Raw genomic sequence first — 13,334 nt, forward strand, 5'->3', positions numbered from 1 at the left:
TTTGCATCCTTTGTGAAAGATAAGGTGTCCATAGGTGTATGGATTTACTCTGTACTTTCTATTTTGTCCCATTAATCTATATTTCTGTCTTTGTGCCAGTACCACACTCTCTTGATGACTGTGCATTTGTTGTATAGTCTGAAGTCAGGAAGGTTAATTTCTCCAGTTCCATTCTTCTTTTTCAATACTGATTTTCTCTTCGGTATCTTTTGTGCTTCCACACAAATTTTTAAATTATTTGTTCTAGATCTGTGAAAAATGCCATTGGTAGCTTGATGGGGATTGTGATGAATCTATAGATTGCTTTACCTAGTATACTCATTTTCACTAGATTGATTCTCCTAATCCATGAACATAGTATATTTCTCCACCTATTTGTGTCATCTTGATTTCTTTCATCAGTTTTTTTTTTATAGTTTTATATATACAAGTCTTTTGTTTCTTTAGGTAAATTTATTTCTAAGTATTTTATTCTTTTCTTTGCAATGGTGAATGTGACTGTTTCCTTAACTTCTTTTTCTGTTTTCTCATTGTTATTGAATAGGAATGCAAGTGATTTCTGTGAATTAATTTTTTATCCTATAGCTTTTCTGTGTTCATTGATTATCTCTAGTCATTTTCTGGTGGCATCTTTACTGTTTTCTATGTAGAAGGTCATGTCATCTTCAAACAGTGAGAGTTTTACTTCTTCTTTTCCAATCTCAATTCTATTTATTTATTTTTTCTTCTCTGATTGCTGTGGCTAGGGCTTCCAAAACTATGGTCAATAGTAGTGGTAAGAGTGGGCACTCTTGTCTTGTTCCTGATTTCAGAGGAAATGCTTTCAATTTTTGGCCATTGAGGATAATGTTTGCTGTGGGCTTGTCATATATGGCTTTTATTATGTTGAGGTATGTTCCTTCTGTGCCTACTTTCTGGAGAGTTTCTTTTTTTTTAATCATAAATGGGTGTTTAATTTTGTCAAAGGTGTTCTCTGCATCTGTTGAGATAATCAAATGATTTTTATGTTTCAATTTGTTAATATGATGTATCACATTGACAGATTTGCAAATATTAAAGAATCCTAGCATCCTTGGGATAAATCCCACTTGGTCATGATGGATGATGTTTTTAACATGTTGTTGGATTCTATTTGCTAGATTTTTTTTTTTTAGGATTTTTGCATCTATGTTCATAAGTGATTTTGGCCTGTAGTTTTCTTTGTGTGTGTGTGTGTGTGGCAGCTTTATCTGGTTTTGGTATTAGGGAGATGATGGCATCACAGAATGAGTTTGGATGTTTGCCTTCCTCTGCAATTTTCTGGAAGAGTTTGAGTTGGACAGATGTTAACTCTTCTCTAAGTTTTTGGTAGAATTGACCTGTGAAGCCATCTGGTCCTGGGCTTTTGTTTGTTGGAAGATTTTTGATTGCAGTTTCAATTTCCATGCTTGTGGTGGGTCTGTTAAGATTTACTATTTCTTCCTGATTCAGTTTTGGAAGGTTATACTTTTCTAAGAATTTGTCCATTTCTTCCAAGTTGTCCATTTTATTGGCATATAAATGCTCATCAATAGGCTCTTATAATCTTTTGTATGTTTGTGTTGTCTACTGTCGGAGAAGGCAATGGCAACCCACTCCAGTAGATGTCTCCATTTTCATTTCTAATTTTATTGATGTGATTCTTTCTTTTTTCCTTGATGAGCCTGGCTAACAGTTTGTCCATTTTATTTATCTTCTTATAGAGCCAACTTTTAGTTTTGTTGATATTTTCTATAGCCTCCTTCGTTTCTCTTTCATTCATTTCTGGTCTGATTTGTCTACTATAATTTCTTTCCTTCTAATAACTTCAGGGTTCTTCTTTTTCTAGTTGCTTTGGGTGTAAAGTTAGGTTGCTTATTTGATGTTTCTCTTGTTTCTTGAGTTAGGCTTGAATTGCTATGAACCTCCTTCTTAGTGTTGCTTTTACTGAATCCCATAGGTTTTTGGTTGTCATGTTTTCATTTTCACTTTTTTCTATGCATATTTTGATTTCCTTTTTGTCTTCTTCAGTGATCTGTTGGTTATTCAGAAGCGTGTTGTTTAGCTTCCATGTTCGTATTTTTAATATTTTTTTTTCTCCTGTACTTGTTATCTAGTCTTACCACATTGTTATCAGAAAAAATTATTGGAATGATTTCAATTAAAAAAAAATTACCAAGGCTAGATTTGTGGCCCAGAATGTTCTCTATCCTGGAGCATGTTCCATGTGCACTTGAGAAAAAAGGTGAATTCCACTGTTTTTAGGTGAAATGCCTTATAGATATGAATTAGGTCTAACTGGTCCATTGTATTATTTAAATCTTCTCTTTTCTTGCAAATTTTCTATTTGGTTGATCTATCAATAGACGTGAATGGGGTATTAAAATCCTCCACTATTATTGTGTTACTGTTAATTTCCCATTTCATAGTTGTTAGCATTTGCCTTACGTATTGAGGTGCTCCTATGTTGGGTGTATATATATTTATAATTGTTATATATTATTCTTGTATTTATCCTTTGATCATTATGTAGTGTCTCTTTGTCTCTTATCACGGTCTTTATTTCAAAGTCTATATTATCTGATATGAATATTGCAACTCCTGCTTTCTTTGGTCTCCATTTGCATGAAATATATTTTTCCAGCCCTTCACTTTCAGTTGTTGGGGTCCTTTAATGGACTGGGACCTGGTTGTCTGGAGTCGACAATAAGAAAGTGAAAGAGAGAGCCGGAGGGAGGGGGAGAGAGAGAGAGAGAGAAAAAGAAAGGAAGGAAGAAAGAAATGGAGACCCAAGCTCTGATGGAACAAAGGTGCTTTAATGATATTTCTGTGAATATATATAGGCTGTGGTACAAGAAGTTTCTTACGACAATGATAAAGATCAGAAAACCAAACGTACAGTAACTGTTACCAAGGGAACAAAGGATAATAATGGTCACAAGGTCAGGAGACAATCCATATCTCAAAAAAGGGGGCAAGACTAAGCAGTTTGTCATAAGGAGAATGTTTTACTGAAGGAGACCCAACCCTGTCTCACTCAATGACCTCAGTCCTGAGAGCTGTGCTCAGTTCTACTCGCTTCTGGCAGAAGCTGATAAGGAACAGAGGATATATGAGAAAGAGCATGTAGGAATCCTCCCGTCAAACATTCCCTGACATTCAGTCTGTATGTGTCTCTGGATTTGAGGTGGGTCTCCTGTGGACAGCATATATAGGGATTCTCTTTTTATATTCATTCAGCCAGTCTTTGTCTTTTGTTGGAGCATTTAATCCATTTACATTTAAGGCAATTATTGATAAGTATGATCCCGTTCCCATTTACTTTGTTGTTTTGGGTTCGAGTTTATACACACTTTCTGTGTTTCCTGTCTAGACAAAAACCTTTAGCATTTGTTAAAGAGCTGGTTTGGTGGTGCTGAATTCTCTCAGCTTTTGCTTGTCTATAAAACTTTTGATTTCTCCTTCATATTTGAGTGAGATTCTTACTGGGTACAGTAATCTGGGTTGTAGGTTTTTCTCTTTCATCACTTTAAGTATATCCTGCCATTCCCTTCTGGCCTGAAGAGTTTCTATTGAAAGATCAGCTCTTATCCTTATGGGAATCCCCTTGTGTGTTATTTGTTGTTACCCTTGCTGCTTTTATTTGTTCTTTGTGTTTGATCTTTGTTAATTTGATTAATATGTGTCTTGGAGTGTTTCATCTTGGGTTTATCCTGTTTGGGACCCTTTGGGTTTCTTGGACTTGGATGGCTATTTTCTACCCCATTTTAGGGAAGTTTTCAACTATTATCTCCTCAAGTATTTTCTCAAGGCTTTTCTTTTTGTCTTCTTCTACTGGGACTTCTCCTACGATTTGAATGTTGGGACATTTGACATTGTCCCAGAGGTCTCTGAGGTTGTTCTCATTTCTTTAATTATTATTTTTTCTTTTTTCCTGTTTGCTTCTTTTATTTCCACCATTCTATTGTCCACCTCACTTATCCTATCTTCTGCCTCAGTTATTCTGCTGTTGGTTCCATCCAGAGTGTTTTTGATCTCAGTTACTGCATTATTAACTATTGATTGACTCTTTTTTTATTTCTTCTAAGTCCTTGTTAAATATTTCTTGCATCGTCTCAATCCTTGCCTCTAGACTGTTTATCTGTAACTCCATTTTGCTTTCAAGATTTTGGATTACTTTCACTATCATTCTAAACTCTTTCAGGTAGACTCCTTATCTCCTCCTCTTTGGTTTGGTTTGGTGGACATTTATCATGTTCCTTTACCTGCTAAGTATTTCTCTGCCTTTTAATTTTATTCAGATTGCTGTTTTTGGAGCAGACTTTCTCTATGCTGGAAGTTTGTGGTTCTTCTTTATTGTGGAGATTCCTCCCTGTGTGGGGGGTTGGATGAGTGACTTGTCAAGGCTTCCTGGTTAGGGAGGCTTGTGTTGGTGTTCTACTGGGTGGTGCTGGATATCTTCTCTCAGGAGTGCAATGAAGTGTCCAGTAGTGAGTTTTGAGATGTCTATGGGTTTGGTGTAACTTTGGGCAGCCTGTATATTAATGCTGAGGGCTATGTTCCTGAGTTGCTGGAGAATTAGTGTGGTATGTCTTGCTCTGGAACTTGTTGTCTCCTGGGTGGAGCTTGGTTTCAGTGTAGGTATGGAGGCTTTTGGATGAGCTCTTGTCAATTTATGTTCCCAGGAGTCAGGAGTTTTCTGGTGTTCTTGAGTTTTGGATTTAAGCCTCCTGCTTCTGGTTTTCAATCTTATTCTTGCAGCAGCCTCAAGAATTCTCCATCCATACCGCACTGATGATAAAACATCTAGGTTAATGGAGAAAAGGTTCTCCACAGTGAGGGATACACAGAGAGGTTCACAGAGTTACATGGAGAAGAGAAGAGGGAGGAGGGAGATAGATGTGATCAGGAGGAGAAGAGGGGGATCAAAAGGGGAGAGAGCAATCTAGCCAGTAATCAGTTCCCTAAGTGTTTTCCACAGCCCAGAATACCCAAAGAGATTCAGAGTTGGGTAAAGAAGAGAAGGGGGAAGGAGGAAATAGAGGTGACCTGGGGGAGAAAAAGGAGAGTCAAATGGGTGAGAGGGCAATCAAACCAGTAATCACACTCCAAAGTAAAACTTGGTACTAAAGATTGGATTCTTAAAGGTACAAAACTGACAATAAATGTGAAAAAGAAAAGATTAAAAATCTAAAGTAGAGGTTAGACTCTCAAAAATACAATATTAAAAAAACAAAACAAAATCACAAAAGTTATAAAAAAATATATGAAATTTGCTTTAAAATTAGGGTCTTTTTTGGCAAGGTAATAGTATATTATAAAGTGAAAATTAAAGAATTATTTTTTTCCGTTTATTTTTATTAGTTGGAGGCTAATTACTTTACATCATTACAGTAGTTTTTGTCATACACTGAAATGCATTAGCCATGGATTTACATGTATTCCCCATCCCAGTCCCCCCTCCCACCTCCCTCTCCACCCGATCCCTCTGGGTCTTCCCAGTGCACCAGGCCCGAGCACTTGTCTCATGCACCCAACCTGGGCTGGTGATCTGTTTCACCCTAGATAATATACATGTTTCAATGCTGTTCTCTTGAAACATCCCACCCTCATCTTCTCCCAGAGTCCACAAGTCTGTTCTATACATCTGAGTCTCTTTTTCTGTTTTGCATATAGGGTTATCGTTACCATCTTTCTAAAGTCCATATATATGTGTTAGTATACTGTAATGGTCTTTATCTTTCCGGCTTACTTCGCTCTGTATAATGGGCTCCAGTTTCATCCATCTCATTAGAACTGATTCAAATGAATTCTTTTTAATGGCTGAGTAATATTCCATGGTGTATATGTACCACAGCTTCGTCATCCATTCATCTGCTGATGGGCATCTGGGTTGCTTCCATGTCCTGGCTAATATAAACAGTGCTGCGATGAACATTGGGGTGCACGTGTCTCTTTCAGATCTGGTTTCCTTGGTGTGTATGCCCAGAAGTGGGATTGCTGGGTCATATGGCAGTTCTATTTCCAGCTTTTTAAGAAATCTCCACACTGTTTTCCATAGTGGCTGTACTAATTTGCATTCCCACCAACAGTGTAAGAGGGTTCCCTTTTCTTCACACCCTCTCCAGCATTTATTGCTTGTAGACTTTTGGATAGCAGCCATCCTGACTGGCGTATAATGGTACCTCATTGTGGTTTTGATTTGCATTTCTCTGATAATGAGTGATGTTGAGCATCTTTTCATGTGTCTGTTAGCCATCTGTATGTCTTCCTTGGAGAAATGTCTGTTGAGTTCTTTGGCCCATTTTTTGATTGGGTCATTTATTTTTCTGGAGTTGAGCTGGAGGAGTTGCTTGTATATTTTTGAGATTAATCCTTTGTCTGTTGCTTCGTTTGCTATTATTTTCTCCCAATCTGAGGGCTGTCTTTTCACCTTGCTTATAGTTTCCTTTGTTGTGCAAAAGCTTTTAAGTTTCATTAGGTCCCATTTGTTTATTTTTGCTTTTATTTCTAAAATTCTGGGATGTGGGTCATAGAGGATCCTGCTGTGATTTATGTCGGAGAGTGTTTTGCCTATGTTCTCCTCTAGGAGTTTTATAGTTTCTGGTCTTACATTTAGATCTTTAATCCATTTTGAGTTTACTTTTGTGTATGGTGTTAGAAAGTGTTCTAGTTTCATTCTTTTACAGGTGGTTGACCAGTTTTCCCAGCACCACTTGTTAAATGATCCTCTACATAGAAAACCCTAAAGACTCTACCAGAAAATTACTAGAGCTAATCAATGAATACAGTAAATTTGCAGGATATAAAATTAACACACAGAAATCTCTTGCATTCCTATACACTAACAATGAGAAAACAGAAAGAGAAATTAAGAAACAATACCATTCACCATTGAAACAAAAAGAATAAAATACTTAGGAGTATATCTCCCTAAAGAAACAAAAGACCTATACATAGAAAACTATAAAACACTGATGAAAGAATTCAAAGAGGACACAAACAGATGGAGAAATATACCGTGTTCATGCACTGGAAGAATCAATATTGTCAAAATGGCTATACTACCCAAAGCAATCTATAGATTCAATGCAATCCCTATCAAACTACCAATGGTATTTTTCACAGAACTAGAACAAATAATTTCACAATTTGTATGGAAATACAAAAAACCTCGAATAGCCAAAGTAATCCTGAGAAAGAAGAATGGAACTAGAGGAATCAATCTGCCTGACTTCAGACTCTACTACAAAGCCACAGTCATCAAGACAGTATGGTACTGGCACAAAGACAGAAATATAGATCAATGGAACAGAATAGAATGCCCAGGGATAAATCCACGAACCTACAGTCACCTTATTTTTGACAAAGGAGGCAAGGATATACAATGGAAAATTAAAGAATTAATAAAGGAATTAAAATAGCAAAAAATTAAAAATGATAATAGTAAATATATATCTAGGAATTTCTCTGGAGCTTTTGCTGGCAGTGTGGGGTCAGTTCAGTTTCAGATAGTTTCTTGTTCTGGCTTCTACTTCTTCTCAAGGTATATTGGCCCTGCTAACTACAGTGTCTTAAGCTGTTGCACCTGTCACTTCCAAAGCGGTCCCCTCTGTTTATTTTGGCTTTTTCTGTTTGCTTGTCTCTTCAGTGTCTAATTTCCACCCTGACACAAGGGGGTGAAGGGGGTCACTTATTTAGGCTCACTTGTTTAGTTGTGCTGTGGGGAGGGAAGAACACTGCAAAAAAATATCACTGGTGTGTGTGGGGAGTGCTTGCAGTGTCTGGGCCACAATGGGTTTGCCCCCACTCACATTGTGTATGCTTTCCGGGTCTACATGGCTCAAGTTCCAGGTTGCTTTGCAGAGGAACTGTCTATAGCAGGCCCTGGGTTGCATGCACTTCCCATGTCTAAGCTGCTAAGGCTCAAGTTCTCGGGTACTCCACAAAGGCACAGGCTCTGCTGGGCCTGTGTTTTGTGCCCTTCCCAGGTCTGAGCCGCTCAGGTGATCAGGTGTTTGGCAAGAGCATTCTCCCCAGGTGGGTGGTGCATCTTATTACCTCCTTGGTCCCAGCCGCTCAGTTTCCTTTGTGGGCAACAGGAGCACCATCTCAGGTGTGCTGTGTGTCTTCTCTCGGGAGTTGATCTCTGGCTGTGACCCTCCAGGCAGATGTCAATGATCCAGGATCTCAGGAAGACGTGGTTAGTAACTGGGAGCCTGCTCGCAGTTTGGTAGAGGATGTCGTTTCTGGGGCTGAGATTGCCCCTTTCTGGCTCTGGCTGTCGCCCACCTGCCTCTCTGCCTCCAGCAGGGGATGGGCCAGTCTGCAGCTGGCTAGCTCTTCTCTGGTATTTGCTCAGTCCTTTGTTCTGTGAGCAGGCCTGGCAGTGCCTTAGGTTAGAGCTTTTTGCAGGAAAGTCTCTCTCTTTCTTTTTTTTTCCCCTCTCTCTGGCTGTCCCACAGTTTGGGTTGCTATCTCACGTTAGCTCCCCCAGATTGTCCTCAGGGCATTCATGCCTGGTCCTTACCCTGAGCAATGCATCCCATGCCTACCTGTTTAGCCCCCGCTTGCTGGTGGCCAACACGAGCATCTGGGATACTTCTCCATTGGGAGTTCTAGTTAGGCATATAATCTGTGTGGGTTTTATTTATTTATTTATTTTTCGTCCCAGTTATATTGCCCTCTGAGATTCCAAAACTCCCCACAGACCTACTGGAGAGAGGGTTTCCTGGTGTTTGGAAATTTCTCCTCTTTCACGACTCCCTCCCCAGGACGGGTCTCCATCCCTAACTCTTTTGTCCCTCTTTTTATCTTTTATATTTTGTCCTACCTCCTTTTGAAGACAATTTGCTGCCTTTCTGGGTGCCTGGTGTCCTCTACCAGTGTTCAGAAGTTGTTTTGTGGAATTGGCTCAGCATTCAAATGATCTTTTGATTAATTTTTGTGGGAGAAAGTGGTCTCCCCATCTTATTCCCCCACCATCTTTGGACTGCCACCCGGTATTTGTTTTAAAAATATATATATTTTTGAAAGGTAACAGTAGGCTATAAAAATGAAAGCTAAAGGAGCAATAAGGAACTATTTTTTTTTAATTATAAAGTGATAATAGTAAAAATATTTCTAGGAACTTCCCTGAAACTGTTGTGGGCAGTGTGGGGTGAATTCAGTGTCACATAGTCACTTGTTCTGGCTTGTACTATTCTCAAGCTCTATCGGTGCTCCTCAAATGCACAGCCTCAGTATCCACTGCAAGGTTTTAATCTTTTGCATCTTTCATTTCCCAAGCAGTTCCCCCTTTGTTTATTTTGGCTTCCTCTGTTTGCAAGTCTCTTCGGTGTCAAATTTCCACCCTGACACAAGGGGATGAACCTGGCCACTTATTTAGGCTCATTTGTTCAGTTGCTTTGTGGGGAGGGAGGAACACTGCAAACAAATACCACTGGCCTGTGTGGAGAGTGCTCACAGTGGATGAATCAAACTTGGTTTGCCACCATCCAAGGCTGTGTGCACTTCCCGGGTCCACATTGTTCAGGCTCCACGGTGCTGTGCAAGGGTACTATCCCCAGTGAACCCTGCATTTCACGCACATTTCAGGTCTAAGTTGTTCAGGTTCTCGGATGCTCTGCAGGGGCACAGACCCAGATGGGCTGTGCATTTTGTCCTTAAGATTTTCTCTTATGATCATTTGTATATCTGTGCTGCTTGCTGTAATTTCTCCTTTTTAATTTTATTGATTTGAGACTTCTCCCTATTTTTCTTGATGATTCTGACTAATGGATTGTTAGATTTCAAAATAAAACTGTTAGAAGAGATGAAGAGGGACACTCCATAATGATCAAGAGAACAATCAGAGAAGAGGATATAACAATTGCAAACATATGTGCACTCAACCTAGTAGCACCGAAATATATAAGGGAAATATTAAAAACTATCAAAGAGGAAATTTAAAGTAACACAATATTAGTGGGGGACTTTAATACCCCACTCACACAGTGGACAAATCATCCAGACAGAAAATTAACAAAGAAACATAAGGTTTAAACAATACAGTGGACCAGTTAGATCAAATTGATATATAAAGGTATCTCACTCAAAAACAATGATTTCACCTTTTTTCTGAAGTGCACATGGAACCTTCTCCAGGGTATATCACATCCTGGGCCACAAATCTAGCCTTGGTAAATTAAAAAAAAAAATTGAAATCATTTCAAGCATCTTTTCTGATCACAGCACTCTAAGATTAGATATCAACCACAGGGGAGGAAACTATAAGGAACACAAACATATGGAGGCCTTGGAATAACAATCAGATGACTGAAGAAATAAAAAAGGAAATCAAAATATGAAAATAAACAAATGACAATGAAAACACGACAATCCAAAACCTTTGGGACTCTGTAAAAGCAGAACTAAGAAGGAAGTTCATAGTAATACAAACCTACCTCAAGAAACAAGAGAAACATCAAATAAACAACTTAACTTTGCACCTAATGCAACTGGAAAAAGAAAATTCAAAAAACCCCAACGTTAGGAGAAGGAAAGAAATCATTAAAAAAAAGAGCAGAGATAAATGATAAAGAAATGAAGGAGATTATAGCAAAGATCAATAAAACTAAAACTTGGTTCCCTGTAGATTATTTAGAAGGTGGCCATTCTGAATGGTGTGAGGTGATACCTCATTGTAGTTTTTATTTGCATGCCTCTGAAAATTACTTTTTTTTTTCTTCCATTTATTTTTATTTGTTGGAGGCTAATTGCTTTACAACATTGCAGTGGTTTTTGTCATACATTGAAATGAATTAGCCATGGATTTACGTGTATTCCCCATCCCGGTCCTCCCTCCCACCTCCCTCTCCACCCCATCCCTCTGGGTCTTCCCAGTGCACCAGGCCTGAGCACTTGTCTCATGCATCCAACCTGGGCTGGTGATCTGTTTCACCCTAGATATACATGTTTCGATGCTGTTCTCTTGAAACATCCCAACCTCGCCTTCTCCCAGAGTCCACAAGTCTGTTCTATACATCTGAGTCTCTTTTTCTTTTTTTGCATATAAGGTTATCGTTACCATCTTTCTAAATTCCATATATATGTGTTAGTATACTGTAATGGTCTTTATCTTTCTGGCTTACTTCGCTCTGTATAATGGGTTCCAGTTTCACCCATCTCATTAGAACTGATTCAAATGAATTCTTTTTGATGGCTGAGTAATATTCCATGGTGTATATGTATCACAGCTTCCTCATCCATTCGTCTGCTGATGGGCATCTAGGTTGCTTCCATGACCTGGCTATTATAAACAGTGCTGCAATGAACATTGGGGTGCACGTGTCTCTTTCGGATCTGGCTTCCTCAGTGTGTATGCCTAGAAGTGGTATTGCTGGGTCATATGGCAGATCTATTTGCAGCTTTTTAAGGAATCTCCACACTGTTTTCCATATGAAAATTACTTATATTGAGCATGTTTCCATGTGTTTATTGGCCACCTGTGTGTCTTTTCTAGAGAATGTCTGTTTAGGTCTTCTCCTCAATTTTTAATTGAGCTCTTTGTTTTTCTGGTATTGAGCTCTAATACAGTGATATATAAATATAAGAATATAAAAATATAAATATAAATAAATGTAAATATAAATATAAATTTATAAAATAATTAAATATAAAAATATATATTTATATAAATATAAATAAATATATATTTATAAGTATAAATATAATACATATATTATTATATATTAAATATTATATAATATATAATATATATATATTGCAGACTAATCTTTTGACAGTTGCTTCATTTGCAATTATCTTCTCCCATTCTGAGGGTTGTCTTTTAATCTTTTTTTATTCTTTCCTTTGTTCTGTAAAAGCTTTTAAATTTAAATAGGTCGCATTTTAATTTTTTTTTTAATTACTCGAGGAGGTTGGTCAAAGAGAATTTTGATGTGATTTCCATTTAAGAGTGTTTTCTACCTATGTTTTCCTCTAAGAGCTTTATAGTTTCTGGTTTTTCATTTAAGTCTTTAATCCATTTTTAGGTTGTGTGTGTGTGTGTGTGTGTGTGTGTGTGGTGTTAAGAAATGTCCTAGTTTCATTTTTTTACATGTAGTTACCCAATTTTCCAAGCATCACTTATTGCAGAGACTTTCATTACTCCATTGTATATTCTTGATTCCTTTGACAGTGATCAGTGCCCATAAAGGTCCGTCTGGTCAAGGCTATGGTTTTTCCCGTCGTCCTGTGTGGATGTGAGAGTTGGACTGTGAAGAAAGCTGAGCACCAAAAAATTGATGCTTTTGAACTGTGGTGTTGGAGAAGACTCTTGAGAGTCCCTTGGACTGCAAGGAGATCCAACCAGTCCATCCTAAAGGAGATCAGTCCTGGGTGTTCATTGGAAGGACTGATGTTGAAGCTGAAACTCCAATACATTGGCCACCTCATGCGAAGAGTTGACTCGTTGGAAAAGACTCGATGATAGGAGGGATTGGAGGCAGGAGGAGAAAGGGATGACAGAGGATGAGATGGCTGGATGGCATCACTGACTCGATGGGCATGAGTTTGAGCAAACTCCGGGAGTTTGTGATGGACAGGGAGGCCTGGTGTGCTGCAATTCATGGGGTCTCAAAGAGTTGGACATGACTGAGCGACTGAACTGACTGAACAGCACAGATTTTTCTCTGTGATTTCTACATTTTCCATTGGTCTACATTTCTGTTTTTATGCCAGTACCATACAGTCTCGATTACTGTAGCTTTGTAGTAAAGTCTGAAGTCAGGAAGACCAATTCCTACAGTTCCGTTTTTCTTTATTAAGATTGTTTTGGCTTTTCTGGGTCTTTTATGTTTCCATACAAATTGTGAAGTTTTTTGTTTTCATTCTCTGAAAAATACCATTGGTAGTTTGATAGAGATTGCACTAAATCTGTAGATTGCTTTGGGTCATATAGCCATTTTCACTATATTGATTCTTCCAATCCAAGAACATAGTATATCATCTCTCAATCTGTTTGTATCATCATTCATTTTTTTCCATCAGTGTCTTACAATTTTCTGCATAGAAGTCTTTTGCATCTTTAGGTAGGTTTATTCCTAGGTATTTTATTCTTTTTGTTGCAGTGGTGAATGGGATTGTTTCCTTAATTTCTCTTTCTGATATTTCATTGTTATTGTATAGGAATGCATGTGATTTCTGTGTATTACATTCATATACTGCAAATTTTTATATTCATTGATTATCTCTAGTAATGTTATGGTGGCAGCTTTAGGATTTTGTATGTATACTATTGTGTCATCTGCAATCAATGAGAACTTTACTTCTTTTCCAATCTTGATGAAATCAGA

This window comes from Odocoileus virginianus, chromosome X, assembly GCF_023699985.2.
Source record: "Odocoileus virginianus isolate 20LAN1187 ecotype Illinois chromosome X, Ovbor_1.2, whole genome shotgun sequence".
Classification (NCBI taxonomy): domain Eukaryota; kingdom Metazoa; phylum Chordata; class Mammalia; order Artiodactyla; family Cervidae; genus Odocoileus; species Odocoileus virginianus.